Source organism: Myxine glutinosa, chromosome 4, assembly GCF_964187855.1.
Source record: "Myxine glutinosa chromosome 4, kmMyxGlut1.1, whole genome shotgun sequence".
NCBI classification, from domain to species: Eukaryota; Metazoa; Chordata; class Myxini; order Myxiniformes; family Myxinidae; genus Myxine; species Myxine glutinosa.
Genome location: NC_136264.1, coordinates 149091693 through 149105782, shown reverse-complemented (window position 1 = coordinate 149105782; position 14090 = coordinate 149091693). Strand labels below are relative to the sequence as shown.

At 49.1% G+C, this 14090-nt stretch overlaps 1 long non-coding RNA gene across 6 annotated transcripts in view; it reads left to right on the top strand.

Annotated features, from left to right (window-relative positions):
• Positions 1-14090, top strand: part of LOC144888179 (uncharacterized) — a 59872-nt gene that overhangs the window by 12710 nt on the left and 33072 nt on the right. Inside the window, exon 2 of one of the 6 annotated variants that reach the window (XR_013623227.1) lies at positions 2218-2330. The exons of the other annotated variants lie outside the window; for them this stretch is intronic. This is a non-coding gene — a long non-coding RNA (uncharacterized LOC144888179). Of the gene's footprint in view, positions 1-2217; positions 2331-14090 lie in introns of those variants that run through there. 6 annotated transcript variants of the gene reach the window in all.

The following is a 14090-nucleotide window of genomic DNA, read 5'->3' as shown; positions in this document are numbered from 1 at the left end:
CTTTTGTCTCCATACATTCCTTCCACTTGTTCATCTTCTCCTTCAGTCCATCCATACTTTCCGCAATCAACACCAGATCATCTGCATACAACAACTCCCATGGTAAACCCTCCTTTACATTCTGAGCCAGCACCTCCATCACAGCTACAAATAGTAGTGGACATAGTACCGACCCCTGATGCACTCCCACCTTCACCTCAAACTCACCGCTGTTCCTGTCCTTCGTCCTTACAGCTGTGTAAGGTGTTCTCTTTTGTGTTACAGCTGTGTAAGGTTTGTGTAAGGTGTTTTGCTGTGTTCTCTTTTGTACATTGCCATCACCACTCTGATCAACCATTCCTCCACACCTAAGTTCCTCAATGCCCATGTCACTACTTCACGTGGAACCCTATCGAATGCTTTCTCCAGATCAACAAACCCAAGAAACAACTTCTTCCTCTTCTCCATGTACTTCTGCAACTGCCTCACAATAAAAAGCGCATCTGTCGTTCCTCTTCCTGGCATAAATCCAACCTGTATTTTGTCAATCTTCACTTTCTTCCTTATCCTCCTCTCCAACACCCTTTCCAATACCTTCATTCCATGCTCCAATAACTTTATCGCTCGATACGAGCCACAGTCCAGAGGGTCACCTTTCCCCTTGTATAGAGGGCCGAGGGTACTCAGATCCCAATCCACTGGAATGCGGCCTTCTTTCACCACAAGATTGCAGATCTCTGTCATTCTCTTCACACCCCAATTTCCCGCTGCCTTCAACATATCTCCCACAACTCCCGTCGGCCCTCCCGCTTTTCTACTCTTCATTGCTTTTATCGCTTCCTCAACTTCATTCTCGGTTATCTTCTCTGCCGGTCCGAAAACTGGGTTACTCTCTTATGTTGCCATCCCATTCATTCTCTGCATTCAACGGTATTTCCATATATCTCTTCCATCTTCCTTTAATTCCATCTGGGTCCACAACGATTTGGCCCACTTGATCCTTCAAGCAACTCACCCCCATCACATCACACCTCTCTTTCGCTATCTGCTTTGCAATCCTGAATACCGCTCTCTGACCCTCTTCCAAATCCAAGCGTTCTCCAAACATTTTCCTGCATGCCTCCTGTGCCTTTGCTACCTCTTTGTTTGCAGCCTTCTTGGCTGCCTTATAACTTTCATCCTCTGCCTTTTCTGCCCCCATACCCTTCGCCTTCTGCCACTCCTTGAACTTCTTCCTCTTCTCGTCAATCTTCTTTCCAACTTCATCATCCCACCACCATGTTTCTGAGTGCCTCGGTGGTCCTTTTGTCCATCCACATACCTCACCAACGGCTCCCAACAGACTATCTTTCATTGACATCCAACCACTTTCAAGCTCAACCACATCATCCTCTACCCTACTCACCCTCTCTTTTAATGCCTCCCTTACTGTCACCTCTTTCAACCTCCACACCTTCATTCTCGGTTGGTACTTCACCCGCCGAGCTCTCCTCGCACCATTCACTCTTATGTCGCAGACAACCAAGTGCTGCTGTGAAACAGCCTCCTCCCCCGGGATCACCTTTGTGTCCCGGAGGTGCCCCCTATCTCGCCTACGCACCATCAGGTAGTCAACGGTTGTCGTGGACCCACCTGACGTGTATGTAACAAGCTTATTATCCTCTTTCTGGAACTGAGTATTACAAATCAACAAATCAGCTCCATCAGCAAACTCCAAAATCCTTTCACCTTCTCCATTTCTCACACCAGATCCGTAACCCCCATGAACTCCCTCAAAACCGTCCATACTCCTTCCCACATGGCCATTTAGGTCTCCTCATACCATAACAACTTCCTCATCTTTCAGGTTTCCATCAGCTTCTCCATTGCACACCAGAACTTGTCCTTCTCTTCATCGCCCCGACCGACCTGCGGAAGATATCCCGAGATGACGTTCACCAAGAGCTTTCCAATCATCATTTTCACCATCATCAACCTTTCACTCAATCTCGTCACACTCACCACACTGTCTACAAACTCCTCAGAAAACAGGACATCAACACCATTCACGCCTTCTGGGCACCCTTGCCACACAAACCTGTATTTCTGTCCCTGCCTGCCCTTCACCATTCTCATACCACTTCCCTTCCATCTCGTCTCCTGCACACAACATATGTCCACTCTTCTTCTGACCAATACTTCCACCACTTCTCCTGATCTCCCTGTCATTGTCCCTACATTCCATGTCCCAAACCTCAGAAACCGATCTCCACGTCCGGGCATCAGACGTTTCGTCGTCATAAATGGAGTGATTTCCACCCTTGCTTCGATCGGGTTCCCCACCTTGAGTTTTGACGAGAATGAGTGGGGTCCCCCACGGGCTACTTCGGGCTGTACCCTGCCCATATGTAGTTGTAATTGTCATGGTTCTCTTTTTGAGGCAATGTTTTTATGGCCGGATGCCCTTCCTGACACCAACCCTTTTAGTCGCCTCTTACGACACGCAGGGATACGGTGTACCTATTCTAAACCGGGGTACACAACGGGTATTAAAATATCAATAAAGAACACTGATGAAATACAAAAATTGACAATTAAATGAGCAACTGCAGCATACTCGCCAAAATGTAGGGCTGAGATTGCTTGTCAGGACGGGAGAGGTGCGGGAAAGGAGTGGAGGTATTGGAGGGAGGAAGACGTGGTGCTCAGATGCACCTCAGCGTACGCATGGCTCGTGGTGCTGAGATACGGCTCGTGGTGCTGAGATGCACCTCACCGCACGGGTGGCTCGTGCTGAGATACGCATGTCTTGGACGGACTGCTTGAATAAATTAGTAGGCTGGGAAGGCAAAAAGGAGGTAAGCCCAGAGCGATATGGCACTCCTCTCTCCTTGATCGGATCTTTCGGGTGAGTCGGGCAGCGAATCTGGAATCGAAAAATGTCCGATCGAGCTATGGAACAGGCCACATGGCGAATCTGAAACTGATGTCATCGAGCTTCCGCGAGATGGTGCGATCGGAGTGCCAGGGAAATACAAATGTTTGTACTAAGTCGAATGTTGTGTTGAAAGGAAAGAGTACTTAAAATTTTAAACTTAAAAATGTTGTGAGCTGTTAGTACTGTACTGTACAGAAATCATTGTCCAGAACGTTTGCCAATTGGGTGAGCAATTAAAGTTCGCTGAGGAGAATGATGGGAATATGCCTGCACACAGGAAATACGATGTCGGTCAGAAATGTGTTCGAGCCCTGACGTAAAGCAAAGGCTACATTGCGGACTACCAATAAAACCAAGAAGGCTAATCGCAGCTGCAAAGCTAGGTGGCTAAACATTGAGGGGTTGTTTTACATAAGTGGCGGGTATTAATCTTAAGTAGTGAACTGTGACAAAATGTGATGTGCTATGAGCCAGTGCTGATAATGATTCTGTCACTTGATTTAATCTGAACTGCAATGAGGGAGGCTGGGAAGTTGCCCTCGACATTTTTCACAATTCTTTCACAACCACTGGGGATTTCGAATTCTCGTGACTTTTTTTTTTTGTTTCTCTTGGGTCTTGCGCACATTTTGATACCCCATACGTCCAAATCCATTACCGTTCATGTGTCACATGACAGGCTAACCCCCGCTCTAGCAGGGAAAATGGCCTTTAAAATGCATGTTGTTGTTGTTGTTGTTGTTGTTGTTGTTGTCACATGACAATTAGTAGTCACATGCTCTAAGAAAACTGCAATTTTTGCGTGTTTATGTACAACGAACCCACGTGAATAAGGGTTACATGCATTACTGATGGTGTAAATTAATTGGTGTGTAATTTCTTCTGTGTTTTAGCATGTTGTCTAAGACGTACTGAATAATTATCGAGTAATAGAATTAGGCAATAACTGAACAAATTAACATATGAAAAAATAATTGTGCCATCATGTTCATTACGGTGATCTATGCGTGTGCAAATTTTCAAGTTCATCGGACCATCGACGGATGAGATCAGTCAGGGAAATCTCAAAATCACCGAGATCAGTTCGGATTAAATATGGTACTAAATACGCTTGCTTGTTTTAAAGAAGTACCGTTTGTTGTGCCTGGGAGGAATTAACACCTCTATTGTCCTGACTGAATGAAAGTTTTACTTATTACTGTAGTTTTTCGAGCTTTGTCTTGTACTCCAAATTGACTTGTCTGTGAATGAAGGAAAGAAAAATGGGGGAAATGAGCCAATTCGACTTGTACTCCATTATCCACTTGTGGGCCGAAAAATATGGTAGCCTGATAACAAAACGTTTTATCTTGCAGTGTTTTATGAAATAGATTCTTTGCAAAAACATAGAATCTTACACGAAATAAAAAATCGATGTGGATAATGTCGTGGAAATCAATCAGGTCCACAACTTTGTCCCATAGGTTGGTTTAATCACAATTAGATCTCTGGCATCATCCTGTAAAAATACAATCATGCAATAGATATCAAGATCTTGGTATCATACAGAAAGGACCGATAATAATAGTCAAAGCAAGCGAGTCTAGCATATATGTGCGGGTACGTACCATTCAAGACTACAGGACTACATGTCATAGTAAATGTCACAGGAGTGGCTCAGCGTCGCGGATGTCCCAGGTCTTATAGATGCCCCTCAGTGGCTTAAGCGAGTATCACTCCTGGGTTCAACTTTGGTATAATTTCACTACATTCTCCCCGCCGTTAGAACTATACTGCCGCTAGGCAGATCTCAAGCGTGCGTCAGCATTAATTGATTGGGGACGTCATTCCATGTCAGTCGGTCCACCCGTAACGGTCGGGGTGGCGAACTACCCTGCCAGCTCGTGTCCGGAAACTACCGGGTACGGCTTCCCCAAGCCCGGAGTCCCCTGCGTCGGAGTAGCCGCTGGAGGCAGGTGTCGGAGGGGGCACCTCAGAGCCTTCAGGCAGGGGTGTAGGTGACGACAGAAGTGACGGCAAAAGTTCCATAGAGGAAGCTTCGGTAGAGTCCATAGACTCGTAGATCGGTTCGTCGATATCCCTATCAGGGTCGATGACCCCACAAGGGGCGAGATGGCGTACGGAGACAGTGGACTCGCGTCCATCTGCCGTCATCACACGAGCATGCTCGGGATTAGCCTGGAGTACCTGCACCTTATCTACAAAGGAGTCGTACTTGCTTGTGCGCACCGCTCGTTTGAGATAGGCCGGCCCCGGCTCAACGAGCCAGCTGAGTAAAGATCGGATACTACCCGAGCTTCTAGGGTGGTGGAACAGCTCTAGGGTGGTGGAACAGTCTTTCGTGAGGAGTCTGGTTGGTGGCCGTACATAGGAGAGCCCTGATCGAGTTCAGAGCCGCAGGTAGCGACCAAGCCCATTTATCGAGACCCCGGCCGAGGGTCCGGAGGCTTTGCATGACGGCCCTCCATATAATCCCATTGAAGCGTTCGATCTGCCCATTCGCCTGGGGTCTGTACGGTGTGGTGTAACTCGAAGCAACATTATTTTGGAGCAAATAACCTCTCACCTCCTGAGACAGGAACACCGCACCCCGATCGGTATGCACGTAGGCCGGATACCCAAACATAGAAAACAAATTCTGCAGGCACCGTATGACCGTGGCAGCCGTCATATCCCCGCACATGTAAGCAAAAGGGAATCGCGAGTACTCATCAACGATCGCGAGCAGATAACGAGAGTTGCTCGATTCCGGCAGCGGTCCTTTGAAATCCATTGCCAATCTCTCCCACGGTCTAGTAGCCCTAACCAGCGTCCCCATGGGAGGGTTGTAAAAACGCGGTTTGAGTTCCGCACATATAGCGCAGTCACGGCAGATCCGGCGGATGTCCTCAATCGAGTATGGCAGATTACCACTACGCACAAAATGAGCGAAACGCGCCACCCCTGGATGACACATAGTGTCGTGCAAAGCGCGCAGTCCCTCCAAAGTTACGATCCCCGCGGATGTAGCCGGCCTTGATAAGGCGTCGGCGACCAGGTTATCCTTCCCCGGGCGGTATTTGATGGTGTAGCAGAAGTCGGCGAGTTCGATACGCCAGCGAGTGATTTTCTCATTCTTAATACGTTGAGCATGTAAGGTGTCGTACATGAACGCAACGCTTTGTTGGTCCGTGATGATTTGGAAGCATCGCCCGAGTAAGTACGGTCGCCATCGCCGAATCGACTCAACGATCGCGTACGCTTCCTTTTCGACAGACGAATGCCTCCGCTCAGTGGAGGTGAGAGTCAGCGAAAAGAAAGCCACAGGGCGCCCCCCTTGGGAGAGAGTCGCCGCTATCGCATGATCCGAGGCATCACTTTCTAAGACGAAAGATTCGCTCTCGTTGTTCGTCGCCACAGCGGCGCCAGCGATGTCGGCCTTAAGGCCCCCGAAGGCCGCCAAGGCGGCCGGGCTCATGGGGAACGTGTCGCAGGCCATGAGGGGGCGGAGCTTCGTGGAGAAATTTTGCACCCACTTCGAATAGTGGGCGAACAGCCCGAGAGCGCGCTTCAGCGAAGCCCGATCGCTAGGCGGAGCCATATCGAGCAAAGATCGCAGACGCTCCTTATCCGGAGAGACTGAGCCATGGGTCACAGTGTACCCCAGAAGATCTATCGTGCGTAGAGAGTAACGACATTTAGCCTCATTCATGGTTAGGCGATACCTCTGCGCGACCCCGAGGAAGCGCTTCAGATTAGCATCGTGATGCCCCTGATCATACCCACAAACCGTAAGATTGTCCAGATATACAAAGACATCTGTCAAGTTCTTCTTAGTAACGAGGTCGTCCATAGCCCTCTGAAAACAGGCGACCCCGTTTGTCACCCCAAAAGGTAGTCGGGTGAACTGGTATAACCTTTGACCCGATTCAAAGGCAGTATAGATGCGATCAGCCCTAGAGATGGGGATCTGATGATACGCACTACGCAGATCGAGAGTGCTGTAGACGGAGTACTGGGCCACCTGTCGTACTAGCGCATCCATCCCCGGTAAGGGGTAGGCGTCCAGCTGTGTAAAGCGATTAACCGTCTGTGAGTAGTCGATTACCATGCGCCGGCGATGGGCCTCACTTCGCACCACGAAGACCTGGGCCCGCCACGGCGACCGGCTAGGTTCGATAACACCGTCCTTTAAGAGCTGGGCCGTTTCTTCCGCAAGGAATTGCGCGTCTGCTCGTGAGTAGCGCCGCGATTTTACCGCTACAGGAGTGCAGTCAGTGGTCAGGTTGGGGAACAGCGAAAGAGGCTCAATTTCCATTTTCGCGAGTGCCACACACAGCAAGCGTGTCCGGCCCACCAAATTCCATTTCCAAACGTCCATGTCGCTTAAGAAAATCATGTCCGAACAGAATGTCAGCACATAATGCAGGCAAGACCATGAGATGTACATCGGGAAACATGCGTCCCTTTATCACAAGTTTCAATCGACATTCCCCCTTCGTGCTATCACAAGTTTCAAACATGCGTCCCAATTTTTTGCGCGAGCCTAAGTCCTTGGGAGGCCATGAAGATCCGTCGTGTAGTCCCGAGGACCGGCCACCCATGGTGACGCACCAGCCGCTGATCGATAAAACTATCCGTAGACCCCGTGTCGACTAGGGCCCACGCAAAAATGCCTTCGACCAAGAGCGGAACAATGGCCTGATCAAGGCCGGAAGATCCGGCAGGTATTGTGCCGTCCGAGCGAGAAGATCGTGCCTCGCGTGTGGATCCCACACCGGCTGCAGTTTTCCGGTCGTTTGAGCAGCCTCCGGAGGGCCCCCGTGCCAAACGCATAGTTGGTCGTGCCGGAGCAAGAGCGTGTAGTTCGTACAAGCTGCCGTCGGATGGCGCTCGTGTCACGTGCAGCGTTTGCTGCAAATCAGGAGGAGCTTTCAAAGCCGAAGCTTGTCATTTGTTTGAGGAGGGCGTTCGAACGCCAGTCAAGGTCGGTCGCTCCACGGCCGGTCGTGTTCGCGCCATTTGTTTTGGCGGCCCGATGTATCTCACCAAGGATGTGCGTGCAGCCAGGGGCCCGCGAGGAGGAGGACCGCTCATCAAAGCAGGGTGAGGCGCCCCGCTCTGTGCTCGGTCCGTTGGCTCAGCAATAAGCCCATTCAAGGTCGCACGAGCTCGTGTGCCCCGCGCGGTCTTCTTGCAGACTTTTGCAAAATGTCCTTTAGTAGAACACAAATGGCATATTGCTTCCCGAGCCGGACACGCCGACCTGGGCTGCTGTCGATTGCCACAGAAGTAACACGTCGCGTTCCGGTCAGGCCTTGGCCTGGCTGCTGTAGCTGCAGCCAGGCCGGAATCCGAGTCCACCTCGGGAGCGGCCAGGGGCTCGGCCGTAGTCGAGTCCGCACCCGTATCCTCGGCGGTAGCCCTCTCCGGTCGCGCGAGTTGAGAAGTCCCCGCAACGACCCGTGCGTGGTCATAAGCGGTAGATTGTTCCCGGGCCTCAGTGTAAACGTTGGCCACCCGTAGTGCCTCCGCGAACGTCAGGTCAGCTGTCTCCAAAAGTCTGAGTCTCAGACTTGAAGAGCTGATCCCAGAGACGAAAGCGTCTCGGACAAGATCGTCCTGGACTTGCTCGTGTGTCCGTACCTCTTGAGTACTGTCCGCGAGGAGGTGTCGCAGCTCCTGGGCGAAGCGATCGATCGACTCGGTTGGCTGTTGACGCCGCGTTGCGAGCAGATGCCTGTTGTACACCACGCTCCGTTTCTTAATGTAAAGTCGCTTTAGTTCTGCCACGGCGGCATCGTACGTCGTACATCGTGCAATGCTCCTGTAGACGCGGTGGTCAACTTTGGTTTGCAGCACAGACAGCTTCGTTTCAGCGGTGGGAACAGCATCCTGGGCGCCGAACTGGTTCTCCAGCGTTTTGAGCCAGTGAGTGAACTCCGAGCCCGAATCCTCAGCTTGTGGGTCGGCGCCGAGTGTCGGTACATTGATCATCTTGTGTCCCGCCATTTCCGTAGATCTTAATTGTGATTAAATGTCGTGGAAATCAATCAGGTCCACAACTTTGTCCCATTGGTTGGTTTAATCACAATTAGATCTCTGGCATCATCCTGTAAAAATACAATCATGCAATAGATATCAGGATCTTGGTATCATACAGAAAGGACCGATAATAATAGTCAAAGCAAGCGAGTCTAGCATATATGTGCGGGTACGTACCATTCAAGACTACAGGACTACATGTCATAGTAAATGTCACAGGAGTGGCTCAGCGTCGCGGATGTCCCAGGTCTTATAGACGCCCCTCAGTGGCTTAAGCGAGTATCACTCCTGGGTTCAACTTTGGTATAATTTCACTACAGATAAGTTCTTCAGTGGTGCGTGAAACAATCCATGATTTTTTTTTTGTAATGCCGTGAACAAACATTGGTACATCACGGGTGATGACGGTTGTGGTCAAGTTTCATCAAAATTGTGTGTGCAGTTTCGGAGAAGAGACCAAATACCTATTTTGACGGGGTCAAACCTGGACCCACTTTGACCCCTCCCAACCCCCTGTAAATCCCCTTGGACTTCAATTTTCTTAGTGCCGTGAATAAACTTGAGTTGCAACATAACAAACATAATTTGTGCCAAGTTTGGTCACAATCCCATCAGCGGTTTCAGAGAAGAAGTTGCAAGTGTTTACAGACTGAAGGACGGACGAAGCGCCATCGCATAAGCTCCCCGGAACGATGTTCCGGGTGAGCTAAAAATGACTCCTGCGCTGGAGTCTTGAAAAGAAAAATTTATCTGTTTTGTTGTTGCTGCAATTCTTATCTTCCTCGTGAGTGCCACTGACAATAGGTACCTCTGAAAATTGCAGCCCCTTAAAAATGCGTAGCCTGGGCTTGTATAGTCTTCCAGAATGGAGTCTCACCAGAGGAAGTGTGTATGGCCAGTAAAACAGTATTAAAAAGTATTTTAAAAAATATATTTTATCGATATCGCCCCAGCCAAGGCATACTGATACTGCCACTTTCGGTAAGGGCCTAATAGTCAGGTTCACTGTTTTTTCGTTCAAAATCATGGTAGATTAGCAAACCTATACATTTTTGGAAACGTTATTACATGGAAAATCTGAAAATCAATGTTTACATTTGCCAATTCCGACCAATTCGACCAATCGACCAATTCCATTCGACCAATTCGACCAATCGATCGATTCGATTCGATTCATCGAATTCGATTCGATCGACCATTCGACCAATTCGATTTGCCAATCAATTTGACCGACCTTTGCTTGTGTGGAACGGACTGTGAAAACGATGCGGACTATATTGTCGGATACGACACACAGGACAGTGATGACGAACTCTAAATGGCATATTCTGTAATCGTGTATGTTTGATGCCATTGACTGCCTGTGTATATTTTGTCATTGACTGCCTGTGTAGATGTGAAGTTATACTGACTGCATGTGTATATATGATTTTGCTGACTGCCTGTGTATGTTTGGTGATATGAATTATTGTGACACATTTTTATGTTATTAACTGCCTGTACAAAATGATAACATGTATTTGATTATGCAACTTATCGCGAATATAAAGACAGTATTTTGCAATTCAAAACCTTTGATTCGTGTCTTACCATTCCCCATAGCACTAATTTGATACTTTCATTGGATTCCTTGTCCCTGAAAATATAGGTTTAGTATATTTTTAAAAGTTTTTAGGGTAATTAGAGGCAGAAATAGAACAAAATATGTATTTTACAGTGGCCATTTTGAAAATCCAAAATGGCCGCCATACAGGTATCTCTCCAAATGTAAACATTGATTTTTAGTTTCCTTGTGCTATAACCTTTCCAAAAATGTATAGGTTTGCTAATCTACCATGATTTTGAACGAAATATAATTTATTGACATAGTGAACCTGACTATAAGAGAAAGTTAGAAAAATATAAGGATAAAGCAAAACAAATAAATAAAATAACAAGAAAACATCCAAGACAGGAAGTAGCATAGGTAGGGTAAAATGCGATTATACCTCAAAGATGTCGGAAGTATGAATTGACATTTGTAGGAAGTATGAATTGACATTTGTAGGAAGTATGAATTGGTTTGCACGAAGGATAGGTTCCTGAAAGATTCACGCAATATGAAGTTCACGCAGAACGTGGCTAATGAAGCATTGTGTAATGAGGATACATGGACCTGACACGCTATTTTGGGGGCACAGGCACTCCCTCCGGGGACATAAGAATGATATTGTAACAGCCGCGGGACCGGTAGTTTGAGCTCGGTTTGGATCTGCGGGTCATGTCAAAATGAATGTCACGTCCACAGCTCCGAGCAAGTTCCCGGACCTTTGTGAAGTTACAATTGACCATGTATCTAACCGAGTGATGCGCCGACAGGCGCTCACGACCTTCCTAATCTGGCCGAGCAACTGCAGATCGTAAGCGCTCTAATCCGGATTGAGGCAGCTCGTGTAAGGATGCCAAAATCACCAAATGAGGTCAGCACAACAAGCAGAATCCAACTCGAGACAAGGTACATTTATTTTACAATTAAATGACATGGAAGAAGGATTGCACGAGACAATAACCAATGTGCAATAAACAAATATTGTATAAATGAAGCGGTAAATAAACCTGTTTATAACCCTTAACGCCCTTGAACAAACCAAATGACGTCTCAATTTCTTAATGGTTCTTATCTTAGAACGATTTCTTCACGGTTCTTATCTTAGGGCCCATTCATGCACTCGACAAGAATATAGTACAATAATTTCAATACAAGCAATGATGCTGAGAGGTTGCTTTCCAACCTGGATGCAAGCTCTGCAGGAGGACTGGAGCAGAGCTTTCTGGAGCTCTCTTCCGGCATAACCGTCGCTCTCTTCAAAGCCCATTTTGTTTTGGGGAAATAAATGCTCACAGCTTTGGCACACTCAGTCACTCTTCCTGCCAATCTCAGGCGCTTTCCTCCAGCGTTGATATCCTCCTTCGGCTTTTACATCTCTCTCAAAAGCAGCTGCAATGGCCAACCTGCCTCTCTGCATGAGCTGCATTCCACCTGTGCCTCTCTGCATGAGCTGCATCCCAACTGTGCCTCTCTGCATGAGCTGCATCCTAACTGTGCCTCTCTGCATGAGCTGCATCCCAACTGTGCCTCTGCATGAGCTGCATTCCAACTGTGCCTCTCTGTGTGGGCTGCTTTGCCAATGGTGCCTCTGTGTGGGCTGCTTTGCCAATGGTGCTTCTCTGCGTGGACTGCTTTGCCAACCGTGCCTCTCTGCGTGGACTGCTTTGCCAACCGTGTCTCTCTGCGTGGACTGCTTTGCCAACCGTGCCTCTTTGCGTGGGCTGCTTTGCCAATGGTGCCGCACTGCGTGGGCTGCTTTGCCAATGGTGCCTCTCTGTGTGGGCTGCTTTGCCAATCGTGCCTCTGCGTGGGCTGCTTTGCCAATGGTGCCTCTCTGCGTGGGCTGCTTTGCCAATGGTGCTTCTCTGCATGGGCTGCTTTGCCAACCGTTCCTCTCTGCGTGGTCTGCTTTGCCAACCGTGCCTCTCTGTGTGGGCTGCTTTGCCAACCGTGCCTCTGTGTGGGCTGCTTTGCCAACCGTGCCTCTCTGCGTGGGCTGCTTTGCCAACCTTGCCTCTCTGCGTGGCTGCTTTGCCAACCGTGCCGCACTGCGTGGGCTGCTTTGCCAATGGTGCCTCTCTGCGTGGGCTGCTTTGCCAATCGTGCCTCTGCGTGGGCTGCTTTGCCAATGGTGCCTCTCTGCGTGGGCTGCTTTGCCAATGGTGCTTCTCTGCATGGGCTGCTTTGCCAACCGTTCCTCTCTGCGTGGGCTGCTTTGCCAACCGTGCCTCACTGTGTGGGCTGCTTTGCCAACCGTGCCTTTCTGCGTGGGCTGCTTTGCCAACCGTGCCTCTGCGTGGGCTGCTTTGCCAACCGTGCCTCTGCGTGGGCTGCTTTTCCGACCATGCCTCTCTGCATGGGCTGCTTTGCCAACCGTGCCTCTCTGCGTGGGCTGCCTTGCCAACCATGCCTCTCTGCGTGGGCTGCTTTGCCAACCGTGCCTCTGCGTGGGCTGCTTTGCCAACCGTGCCTCTCTGCGTGGGCTGCTTTGCCAACCGTGCCTCTCTGCATGGGCTGCTTTGCCAACCGTGCCTCTCTGCGTGGGCTGCTTTGCCAAGCGTGCCTCTCTGCATGGGCTGCATTGCCAACTGTGCGTCTGTGTCGGTTGCTTCGCCAATTGTGCCTCTCTGAGTCAGCTGTGCCACCAACTGCCTCTCTGCGTTAGCTGCATCACCAACTATCCTTCAAATCGCTGCCTCTGTTTCCAAACAGCCATTAATGGAACCGCATGTGCGATCAACTTCTAAGCCCCATCACGTGATGTGAGCTCTCGTGGTGACCCTAATTGCAGACTTCTTCAATGCAGATTAGCCCCATATGTCAACTCCTGTGGTGAGGCTATTTCTGACTTCCTCAATGCAGATTCTCCACACCTGCACATTCGTGTGGCTTGAGCTGCAAGGTCCTCATGTGCACTTAGTAAAGACATGTAAACAGAGGAAAATAACATTAGTGTTGTTACGTGCTCCTCCCCAAACCCCGGTCACGGTGTACCTCCGAGCCCCGAGAGGAGTCACGGCAGAAAGATGTGTTATTCTGTATGTCAAAGATCAATGGTGAAACCGCACCAATTGTTACCAACAAACAAGTATTGTATTAAGATCACACAAGAATAACAGTACAAAAAACAATCGTAATCAATTGTACAACCAATATATCATTTTCCTATGATGGTACCATCAGTTCGTACAAGGTAACTCACTGTGCTCCAAGTGAGTGAAACAAGAACATTCCCAGTCTCTATCCCGGCTTCAAGCCAAAGTTAATCCACGCTCCAGTGATAGTCAGAACGATGTCAAATCGAGACCAGAATCCCGTTTGGTTGACAGTGACAGTCACGCTGCCAAAGATGCGTAAAGGTGCCCTCAAGGCGACTGGGAAATCACCCCTTTGGATATGGACGTTCCACGGCTCCCAATCGGTTAACCGCAGATTTCCCACTCAAAAGCCACGTTACACACATACACCAGGTTAACGTCTAGATGTGGTGAAAATGGTTGAAGCGAGGTGAAAAACCTGGAGCGATGCGAAAATCGGGCGCGAGTCAAAATGGCCAATGGCCCGTTCTCGAGACGTAATGGC